The following is a 13,194-nucleotide window of genomic DNA, read 5'->3' as shown; positions in this document are numbered from 1 at the left end:
GTTTAATCTTAAATAAAAACTAGTAGTTAGGAGAATGATTGAAGCATAAATCACTTTTAAAGTGCTAATTAATAAGTAGCACTTTTTTCCACTTGGAGCAAAAGTGCAATGATGAAAACAAAGATAGAGGACCATATACCATTAACAATATGGTAGCCCGGCTTCTAATTTAACTAGAGATTTCGAGTTTAAGTTTTAGATATGAAAAAAAAATTAGAAAGAATTTCCCCCAAACGAAGCTCTATAAGGCACAAATTTAAATTATTCGGACTTCAATGCAATACCAGATAATAAATAATAAATAAAATAAATAAAGATACAGAGGACCTTCTTACTTATTATTGCCACTAGTCGGCAGCCTGCGCTTCACGCTGATGTGTGCTTGTTTTATTTTTCTAATGGTAAATTCAGAATGGAAATGGGTTTTTCACGGTTACTTATAATTCAAATAGAAGAAAATGATTTTTTTGAATTATTAGGTGTTATTTTTAAATTTTATGTATAAAAATTAAAATATCTAATAAAAATATATAAAAACAACAAAACGAATTTACAAATATCTACAAACTACAAATTCCTTTAGGAGGCATGTGGGAGAAAAAAAAGTTCATCTTCTCTTGATCTTTGGGGCGTAACAAGAGGCTTCAAGTAATTGACCACTACAACTAGTTTGGAAAGAAGGTGCCACGCTCCGAGCCTAGATTATGGGTGGGCACTACTAAAATAGGTGAAAAAGCGACGGACAGCGTCGCTAAAAAAATGCAACGGATAATGCAACGCTGTCCGTCATTCTTATATTTTTTATTTTGAAAAAGGTTAAAGCGACGGACGGCGTATGTTTGTCCGTCACTTTTTTAGCGCATTTTTCCGTCATATTTAATAATTAAAATTTTTATATAAGAAATGATGCAGTCCGTCGCTCAAAATTAAATTTAATTAATTATTAATTGTTTTAATACATTTGTGGCGGATAGCTTGTGTAAGTCCGTCGCTTTTGGTCAATTTAATTTGGTCAACCATTTCAAATTAGCGACGAACTGCGTCACTTAGTCCGTCGCTTTTTTTGGTCAAAGTCTGGTCAAATATTTTTTTTAAAAGCGACGGACTGAACAACGCAGTCCGCTGCTTCTTTTAAAATATCTGAATGTAGTTACGAGATTTTTCTCATTTCAACTATTCTCTTTCTCTCTCTATCTTTCTTCTCTCATCTCCCACCCCCAACCCCGACCCTGACCACCCCAACCACCCCAACGTCGGCCAACTTCCTCACGCCGGTGCAACCTTGCCGTCAAGCTCCTCACCCCGGCGCCATCCTTTTGTCACGCCCAGAGAGGATATCCTAGGCGTGATCGGCACTCAAAAGCCATTGCTGGCTCCCAAGCGAACCACTTGGCCTGATCTCACATTCATTGATTCAGGGGAAGACTTAGTTTGAAAGAAAACTAATCAAGAGTAAAAGACATCGAAATAAATTCATCACTATCTACTCTATGAATCCTCTATCTCTACTACCTAAATGGTGCCAGTGACAAGTTCATGGCTACATCAAAAAGAATTACTCATAGGCAATGGAAAGAATGAATATGATCCCTCCGAAGGCAAGAAGGTCTCACCACTATTAGAAAAGAAATAGATCTTCAACGAAGTGCCTGTTGATGATCTGTAACACCTGTCCCTGCATCATAAAATGATACATCCCAAATGGACGTTAGTACATGAAATGTACGAGTATATAATATGGCAGAATAAATAACAATACATCAAAGGTACTCAAGATAGAATGAAACTCACCCAACTCGGTATAATATGTAAGTATAAAATATAGCAATGCTTTAAGAAGGACTCAGTAATGTACAACTTGTTCAAAACATGTCGTATACTTTCATGCACAATCTGGGAGTCTCTCTTAACCAACAACAATCCCACCACCTATAAATAGGTGATGTATAATGAACCGACATCATTTCCACGTTCTTCCAATACTTGCCAAGGTAAAAAACAAATCTACCGATCTGGATCCACCAATCAATCAAGTCCTATCTTTTCAAGATAATAAAATAGGAAAACATCCGACTTTAACAGACCAATCCTCTTCTACGCTGGCTATGTAGTTATTTAGTTTTACTCTCGCTCAATTAGGTGCTCGATACTACTTTCAAAACTCAAAATACTCATGCAACTTAAACAAATCAGTTCAATCAAAACTTTTGACTAGTCTCATTGGACTTCCATCGAAACTCAATATCATCTCAATCATTATGCTCTTTCAAATCAACTCAATCAAATCCACTCATTGAGATTAAATACTCAACTCTTTTAAATCTCCTTAAAACATGCAATTTTGACTCAAAATAACGCATAGCGAAATCACGATCAAAACGGTTAAAATTCTTAAAGACTCTTTCAGTTTAACTCGAGCTCGACTCATGCTCAAATCATCAAATTCTTTCAGAAATATATTTTTGAAAATCAATCACAACTCATTAAAACTTTGTCTCCAAACCATCATTTACGCTCAAGATATTCATGTTCAAAATAATAAAAAAATCAACTTATGTGAAAACTCAAACTCTTGTATAATCAATGCTCAAAATCAAATATAAACTTCAATTAGGGTTCATGTGAATGAAGAAATGAACACGCATCCAAATCAAATACTCAACCCATAAACAACATCAATACATATTTTAAATATGAACAAGGAACCCAAAAGACAATAGATAACTCAAGAATTCAATTCAAGGAACTCAAAAACTCCAACTCAATTCAACTCGAATCAATAAAGATGAAGGAGCACGTGGACAAACTTGGTCCAATGTTGTGTTAGCCTTACATACCTGAATCTTAGGAGTTATTGGATAAAAGTGTTGGGTTTGGAACCTTGTAGCTTGAAGTTGAGAAATCAATCTATGGATTTGTGAAAGAGATCTTGAACTTGGAGTCTTTAGATCTCCCAATATTGGAGAAATCCCTTTCTTGAAGTTCTTGATCTTTGGGAGAAGGAGAATTTGAGATTTTGAGAGTATCTCTATGTATAAGAATATTATTACATTGAAAGATTGAGAAAAATCATCTTTTAATAAATTCCGTCGACAATTTCGACGAGCTGGAGGTCTCTTCGCCGAACCATTTGGCGAGTCGCCAAATGGTGCTTTAGCTCGCCCAATCCAACAGTTTCTGAAGAATTTCGAGCACTATTTGGTGATCTAGTTCATGGTTCGCCGAACTATTCGGCGAGTCGCCAAATTGGCTGGTGAGCTCGTCGAATTGTCCTGTCCAAATGTACTTCAATAAAATGACCATAACTTTCTACGTCGAACTCCAAATAAAATAAACTCTAGAGTTGGAAAGAGGACTCAAAGACCTTTAATTTGATAGGTCATGGGACACCTAATTGTTTATATAATAGGAGATATGGGTGTTTGAAGTTGATCCTATTTCGTACTTATACGAAAACTTAGCCGATGGAAATTCTTTGGAGTTGGCTTGGTTTTAGGGATCTTTTATGACCCTAAATCACATCTAATACATTTTAAATACTTATGAATTGATCCTAGATCATATTTACAATTTGAAGTCTTCGAGTCCAAGCCTATACGCATACGAAGAATGGTCTGAATCTTACCGTAGAAATTTTAAGGTTTAACATAAACCACATCTAATACCCTTCAAATACTTAGGAATTTATCCTAACTCATATATAAAATTACAAGTCATTCAGTTCGAGTCTACACACATATGAAGAATGGTTCAAGTCTTGGCAAAAAATATTTGGGGTGTTACATTATCTCCCACTTAGGATCATTCGTCCTCGAATGAAGATCAACCAGAGTTGGACTCGAGGCATGAATAACAAATGAGACTCAATCAACCAAATCAAGCAATCTAGACGATTAGCTATTCAGACACAAGAATAGGAAAATGAGTTCAAGTCAAGAGTAGAGACATTACCTTCAACATTCTCATCATTAGGCATGAATAGAACATCAAAACTCTATCAATTGAATCATTCAAACATATAGATCATCAATTGTCGGACTCAAGAAAGAAGACAACAACTCGAATCAAGAATAGGAAGTTACTTTCAACATCATCGTATATGACACGAATAGAAGTAGATATTTGGTCTTTATGTCATCCTCATAGGACCGACAATCCTTGATTTCAGCATTTTCAATAGGAACTACCAACAAAGGATCTCCCAAGCACTCCTTTGATCATCGAGACATGAAGCACCGAACGAATGGAGACTAACTTAAAAGGTAACTCCAATTCATGAATGACATCTCCAATCCTCTTCACACTTAGGTAAGGCCAATATATCGGTGCCCAAGTTTTCCCTTCTATCCAAGCCTCATACAACTTTATACTATCTCAGATACACATATTAAGTCTCTTCTTATCAAATACTTAGCCTCAATTCACTATTTACATCTGAGGGTCACATACCCCCCCTATTCGTAACACATACTCCTCGCAAGTTAATATCTTAACATCTCACATACACCATGTAAAGCCTACTAAATAAAATCTTAAAACTAGCACTATCACACTCATAATGCTATCTCCTCTTTCTTCACATCACTCACCATAAATTCAAGGTTAGGGTGTAGTACTAACACGCACATCACACACTGCTCGCATACTATACCAATCCACAACTACTAGGTAAAATTAAGAAATACTCGCTTACTAAGACCTCATGATAAGTAATCGACCCCTGTCTCACTGTTTGTCTAATTATAATTTTTCACCTCATCTTCTTTCATAACCTAAGTACTATTTACCCATTTATTACACCTCATTGCCTAGTTATATTCATATCCCTCTAAATAACATGGGGCTCTTTCTTCAAAATTATGAGCCTAGCTTAGATCTATCATCTTATGATTACTCATCCCTTCCATTCAACACCTATACTAGGTCTTTACTAACACAAAAACACCCAACATAAAACTCCTCTATTGGTTCAAATGTATTCAAAATCATCCTAACTAACAAACTTTTTGTCTACCTCCTATCATGAAAGTTAGACGATACTTACTATTCTTTAGTCAAAACCAAAAGGGACTTCACTTATGACCCCATCACCTACTGTATAGCTACATAACTCTAGTTACATGCCTCAACCAAACACCCTTCACGTACATCTAATCATTCACCTCAAACTCCAAGTCTTTTTCCCTCACCTTAATTTTTCACTCTCTAGAATGGTTTTCACTTCCTCTATAACTTGGTGAACTAAGTCTAGTCCAACCCACTCACAGATAGGAAACTCACTCGCTAGAAGACACCATACCAAGGATGAGAGAAGAGGTACAACCTCGAATGCTCCCATCAATATTTCTCTTACCCAGTTCAAGCCTAGCTCTAAGCCCTAAGGTTCTAGTCCTAAGATGATCATACTTATACAAATCTAACCATCAAATTTCTATTCTATACCTCTATAGGGACCTTTTACTTTGAGAATACTACTCCTTCTCACCACTTCACACAAACACTCAAAATCATCACCCAACAGTCATCAATAGCCTACTACTATCACTCTCATAGGGACAACTACACACTCCAGTCTATCAATCTAACCACCTCAACCACTTCTAAGAATGGTCAAACCTACTTTAACACTTCTACCCCCATTATTACATGAGCTCTTACCAGAGACACACTAACATACTCTTACCTATCTATTGCATATCACAGGGTCTCATCTCTCTCCTCTTGCACACCTCTATCCTTAACTAGACAAGTATAACACAACTATCATAATTAAGAAACATTCACTCTCCCCCATCTATTCTCACTCAACTCAGCCTGCTATCATCAACATCGTTATCAGAATTGGGAGGAGCTCATTATCTCTCCCATTAGCAATAACCAATACTACTATCTTTCCACTCTATGATAAGCATGATCAATATCTAAAACTAGACATTCAAATTATACCATCAATGGTGTAATAACAAGCCTAAGGCTGGTCCATGCCTAGAACAACATCAGAATTAGTCATATTCAACTCAAATCAGATTAACCATGTTATCTCTATGATGGACGGAAATGGTACGATCACTATCAACTCACTCAATCAGGAAAAACTCATCTATGGGCGTCACAAAAGATGTGGCACCCAGATCAAATAAATAATAATTATCATAGAAAGGATTTGAAACATACCGGTGACATCATCGGCGGGATCTCCTGACCTTGGAGACTACTCATGCCATACAAACGATTTGTACCCCCACTCGTACCAGAAGTATCACCTCTCTGATTTTCTCAAATTAGTGGTGCTGGAGTAGAAGATTGGGCTCTACTTGCCCACTTAGAACAGTCTCTAGTAAAGTGACCTTCTTGAACACACTTATAGCATCCACTGGTACCCTTTCGACACTTCCTCAAATAAAGTTTTTCATAAGTACCGCATAGCGGTTTTCCTTTGGAACCTTAGGCCACACTTTTTTTAAACTGGATTTTGGACTTTGAAGTTCTGATTACCACGTGGCCTTAGATTATACTTGTTATTAGATGTAGGTGTCCTCACTGATGTCGGTGTATATCGCGAGGACCTTTTGAGAAAGGAGGACTTATTTTTATTTCCTTGCTTCTATTGACGATGCTTACGTCCTATCAATTCAGCCTTTTTCCCCAAGGTTCCTCTTTGTCCTCCTCCTTGTCCTCTTCTACCCATCGAGCGTGTACATTAAACTGAGTAACAGGATCAGGCTTCTCTGCTCGGTCCTTGGTCCCTATTCCAGATATGAAGGCATGCCTAGCGAGGAAATCCCGATGCTAACGGTATCTCTCTGGTTCACTGTGTGTTTTGAAGGCATGGAATAATAATAATGCATAAACACACGAGTTAGAAGGGATTATATATAGTTAAACTTTGAAGCACGAAATAGAATACCAAAAGAAGGTCAACACTTCTTAATGTAATATAGCCTCCCCATTATGGATATGGCACGCTTCACACCAATAATAAGGACTCTACTAGACACGGCTTCATAGACTCTCTAGGGCATTTGAACCTGGCTCTGATACCAAGTTAGTCATGCCCTGAGAGGGTATCGTAGGCGTGTCGGTACTTAGAAGCCATTGCTGGCTCCCAAGCGAACCACTTGGCCTGATCACACATTCATTGATTCAGCGGAAGACTTAGAAGATGGACAAGATTGACCAAAGTATACACAAAGTCAAGGGACTCGGGTGGCGGCCGAGCCAGAACATTAAAAGATAAAGCAAGAGCCTAGGTATTTGGTGTAGAAGTGATAGGGACCAAAGGAGTCGATGAAGATGATACACCTGAGATTTCAAAAAGGTTGGATTTCAGGAGAGTTGACTTCTAAAACTTATTATTTGGTTTAAAATTGAAAATATTGAGGAAGAAGAAAGAAATAAAGGGATATATGTGTCTCCTAAAGTCATCATGTTGGGGATAAAAGGCGATCAACGATGAGAGTTGGCCAAAACCGCATGTTTAGCCTCAAATACAACTACCTAGTCTTATCAAAAATCACTTTAGCTTTAGGTTCCCTATTTCTCCCTCTTGAGAGGGGAATATCATCCTCATGATATTCCTCGATTACATGATCATCAGAGTCTTCATTGTTGGAGTATCTTGATAATTATAGCATCATTCACTCCTGAGGTGGTGCATTAGATATATCCCCTCGAGAAGTAGGAGGGATTTGTTTGGTTCTCCTTATTTTAGGAGGTTGGGACTCGAATATAGCCACTACCTCATCTTTGGTAGGGCTTGACCCTGGATATTGATTACTTTCATGGGCATGGTTAATATGTTGTTAGATCTCAATAGGAGAGACAACAATCATCGTCGCCCTTAGGAAAGACAAACTCTTTGTGATACCTGTGTTTGCAAAAAAAACTGCCAAAATGATTTAAAAAATATCATGATATGCCGCAGTATACATAAGTGAAAAGGGGATATCATGGTTTTTTTCTTTCGATTTTCACTCATCGCCCGTCTTAATGTTTGGACGCCAAGAGGGAGCTCTGATAGATTGTATGAGTCCACCACTATGTCAATGGATCAGGTTCCTTGAAAATAATACGAACAATAATGCAGAACAAAAGATTAAAGAAAAGACACAATTTTACGTGGAAAATCTCCTTGCTCAAGGAAAAAAAAAGCGCGACCTGTCCCACAGGGTTTCACGACCAACTTCACTAAACAAAAAGCCAAGATTCAAATTACAAACTCTTGCAACCCTAGGAATTAAACTTTTAATCCTTCCCTCTTGTAATAGCTCAATCACAAGACAAACCTAAGCAATAAATCTATTACTCACCGTCCCAACTAGCTCTAGTTGACATAGACTTCAAACAACCCGATCAAGCTAACTACTTCAAACAACCTAATCAAGCTAACTCTAACCATGACTTCGGGAAATCAATACAATATGAAAATGATCAATATTCCTTTATAACAAAGGAACTGATCTTACAATCTTTAGAACATAGTGTACAACATCAATATAAGACAACATGGAACTTTCTAGCAGACAACTCTATCACCTCTATCAGATCCCTTGCTATCTTAGTGAAATTGTTCTTCCTTGAGAGAGAATTAGCCTTTTTATGTCTATTCTTGATATGCAAAAATTGGGTTATTTCTTGCCCAAGAGTGAGTATTAACGTTGGACAGACACAACCTAGTGTCTTCTGATTGGCTGGACAGTCTGCTATCCTCTGCTATGTTTACAAACCACAACAGGTGGTGACAGACTTTATAGTTGGTCCTCATTATGTTATTTACTTGTCTTGCTCATGGGACCAGATTCGTCTACCAGGTCTCATAGTTTGTTAATTCATCAAAATCTGAATATAACAGCAAGGAACATGATTCCAAGGAATACAACAACAATACACTTATTTTCTTTTACTCCAAGTATTTCATATTTTACTAGTCTTTATCTTACAATTCTTATTTACTATATCATTCTTGGATCTGAGACTTAGAGCACTCGAACAACCGCGGATCCAGTACAAATGTTCATCATTGGATCTCTAACACTTCATACGACTTTCTCATTACCTTCTTTCTTATCTACATTTCACTTTTACTTATTATTAGCAAAGTATTCTCTCTCTAATAATTGAATCTGACGAATAAGCTAAGACAGATATTCTTAACCTCATATAAATTCAATTATATTGTTATTCCGATAAGCAATTGACAAGATTAGGTAAAATATTAGCAACAAGAATATATTCTATTACGATTAGTAAAATAAACATTTGTTGGTTTGTAAATTTGTTTAATCAAATAAACATGAGTGGTTAGGAGAGTGATTAGGCAAAGTATCACTTTTTCCCAATTAATGTAAAAGCACAATGGTGAAAAGGAAATAGTGGACCATTTCGTACTAATTAACTAGCCAAGAAACGGTCCTATTCTTTTTGGATAAAGAGTGTGTATTATTTTTATATATAAATCATTTTCCATAGACAAATTTAGTGGATTTCTTTGTCTCGATTTTCATTTCCCCAAAAGAATTGGGTTGGCTTCTTCTATACTTAATACACTTTTTCTCTCCGATAATAGTTGTCCACTATTAACTTGATATAGGAATTAAGAAACAGTAAATGATTAAAATAATTTTATCAAATTACCTTTATTAAAAATAAATCATCTAAATATTAAAAAATAAATAGTATTTAATAGCAAAAACAAAAATAGATACATCATGGCAAACTATTTATTAGTTTTATAAACTGTACAAGCATTGTTGGACATCCCAAAATAATATAGTAGATAAACAAATATAAATGGAAGGAGTAATTAACACCCTCTTTTGGTTAGTCAATTTTGAAAAGAATTGATATTCCATCCGATTTAATTTATTTTGACTAATTTTGACCTGACATGAAATTTTAAAAATTAGAAAAAAATTATTGAATTTTATGATCTTAAATTAATGATGTGTAAAATATGTAAAACTGTCTTTTAATCTTATGGACTTAAATATGTTATGTGAAAAGTTGAAATTAAAAAAATTGTCATAAAAGAAAAAGTAACATTTTTTTAAGAGAATTAAAAAAAAAGTAGGACAAACAATTGAAGGAAGAAGGGGAAAGGGAGTTCTTTATTTATTAAGTGCAAATTTAATTTATAAATATAAAAACATGTTTTAGACCATAATTTTTATTTTTTAAAAAAAAAAAATTGTGTCTGGTCAAACATCATTACATAAATGAGATAGAGGAGTATATGTCTATTTTTTTTGTGGTGTTTGTGGCATCTAAATGGTTTTGATATAATTAAGAGTAATCATAATTTAAATATATTGAATTTAATGTCATATTCTTATCACTTAACCTATTTGCATCCGCCTCTGATTTAATTAAATACGTATACGCCATGATAAGCTATTAAGTAATAGGCGTTAATCGTCATTAGCAGTGACTTGAGGTAGTTATCAATTATGTGTAGTATATGATATTCTTACGTATAATATTCCGTTTATTCATTATAACAATTTGACAAGAAATAAAACATAAACACCTGTAATATATGTTGCACAGAAAAAAAACTATGTATTTTAGCCTCTCATGAGATAAATTCTTTTTCAGTTAACATATTCCTTCTTTTTTCATCTTTTTATCGATCAAAGGTTACGATTACAACTACATCTATGGGATCTGAAAAAGATGGACTGTACGCTGATTTTATTACTACTTTATGAAGGTAGAAAATTGTTTTAAAAAAATTCTCAACTCAAGTGTACCAGATTCACGTACAAAGAAGAAGAAAAAAGTATAGGAAGCATAGTAACTAACAAAAGTTATGATTAATAAATTAAATTATAGGAATAAATGATGGGAAAAGAACACTTGTACCAAAAAAGAAAAAGTATTTATTCTTAAATGTTGCATTACTTTTATACCTATTTTTAATTTTAGAATAGCATAAACTTATTTTAAAATTCGCGCGCCGACGTCATGCCCATCTTATATGATATTGAGAGGGTATTAATATACCGACGGAGTATCACAGAGAATTAAGTTCAATCATATATGATATCGATATGATATCAATATACCGATGGAATATCACAAAGAATATATTTTCTACTAATTTAGAGTTTAATAATTAAGATTGTGATTTTAATAAACAAAATCTAATTGTTTTATTTTTATTTCTTTAAAAAAGAGTCAAATCTTATATGATACCGATAAGGTATCAATATACTAACGGAGTATCACAGATAATTAAGTTTGGTCTTATATGATACCGATATGATAGCAATATACCGATGAAGTGTCACATAGGATTAATTCATAGCAGTAATGCTGACATCATGTTGATGTCATGCGCAAAATAAAAAAGGAGAAAGTGGATAAGAGGATAAATAGTTTGGATCATGGATCAGGATAAATAGTTTGGATTGAATTCAATTTAAAATAAATAATTTCACAATTAGGTCTGATTTGTGCAGTTTTTCCATAAATTATGAGCAAAATATTATGAAATATGGTTAACGCTTGATCACACATTTTGGATTAAGCATTAAAATTTATCTTTAAAATATTTCTATGTTATCAAATTTTATCTTTAAATATTTTGAACTTCCCAAAAATTAGCTCCCACCAATTTTTGCAAGAAACTTCACTTACACACTCACAAAAACTTTTTTAAAAAATTAAGTAAAACGTGTATACATGTCCAATCACATTTTCAACTGCGATAATATTACAATTTAAAAATCTCAAAATTTTAAATTTCAATTTTAAAATTTATAGTCAGAGTTTCGAATATCTAACTTAGAGTTGATTTGAATTGACTTATTTTAAGTGATTTTAACCCAAACTAGCTTTTAAGTATTTTTGGAGTATTTAGGTAAATTAAAAAATACTTATAAATACTTAATTTTAAGCTAAAATAATAAAAATAAGTTAAAAGTTAAAAATTAAATTTTCTATCTTATAACCCGGGGCGGCTCTATGATTAAGGAAATAAGGCATACACCTTAGACCCCCAATTTTTGAGGACTCAAATTTTTATCAAGAATAAATTATGAGTTAATCTTTTCAATAGTTAATTTTTTCTATTCTCTTTAACTCTTTTCAATAATCGAAAAGTGTTGAACAAAGTGAATTATAAATTCTTTTTTATTTCTACTTAGATTTTCAAGCATTAAGCAAGCATATAAAAATGAGGCATACCAAGTTATAAGATTCTATGATTCTAACTCTTAATTTTATTTAAAATTTGTCAATTTATTACTTATAGAATTATGTTAACAATTCATATAATGATTGTATTAGTAAAAAAGAGGTTTTCAACATTAAATTGATAAAACATTACCTAAAACAAATAATTGGGAAAAAAGTTATTCGAAAGAAATCATTTACAAAAAGAAATAATATTAAGTATATATAGACATTTAATTAAAAAATTTCTTTAGACATCTAATTATGTTGAGTTACCCTGCTTATAACTTATATAAATCAAAAACTTAAAATCAATCCAAAAACATGCTCTTATTAGAACCAACCTCAAAAACATAGACCACAGAAGGTGGATAAGCCTTTAATTTTAAAAATCATAGTGCATCAAGTTCTTTTCAAAAGGATATATTATACAACTTGAATTAGGAAGATTTTATTAAATTATTCTTATTAAATAAGGATCATCTAAATATTAAAAAATAAATAATAATATTAAATAATAAGAATAAAATAAATATATTATATTAAATTATTTATTAATTTTATAAACTGAATAAATATAACAAGACCGAGACCTCGAAAGTGAAAAGTTTAAATTCATCATACTTTGGAAAAAACAAATCTAACAGGAAGGGACACGGTGGCACTATTTCTATATTTTAACAGAAATAATTTATATCCAATTCTGGCTATTTCTTTAGTGCAATTACTTCACCGCCTTAGGTGGGATCGCGTGCCGTGCACCACTTCTTTCGCTGATTATCTTTCCAAATACTAATCTATTTCAAAATAATTGTGATGTCTTACACTTTTCAAAAATTAAATTAAATAAATTTAATATTTCTTTTAAAATTATATGAAAAGCAATATAAATTTTATTTTTTCTTATGTTAATATGATAAAAAATTATATCTTAAAATACTAGTCAAATTTATATCGTCTGACTTTTTTTTAAAAAAAAATTATGACCAGTAAAACAAACAAAGGGAATATCATGAATGG

Source organism: Solanum dulcamara, chromosome 12 (assembly GCF_947179165.1).
Source record: "Solanum dulcamara chromosome 12, daSolDulc1.2, whole genome shotgun sequence".
NCBI classification, from domain to species: Eukaryota; Viridiplantae; Streptophyta; class Magnoliopsida; order Solanales; family Solanaceae; genus Solanum; species Solanum dulcamara.
This window is presented reverse-complemented; position numbering follows the sequence as displayed.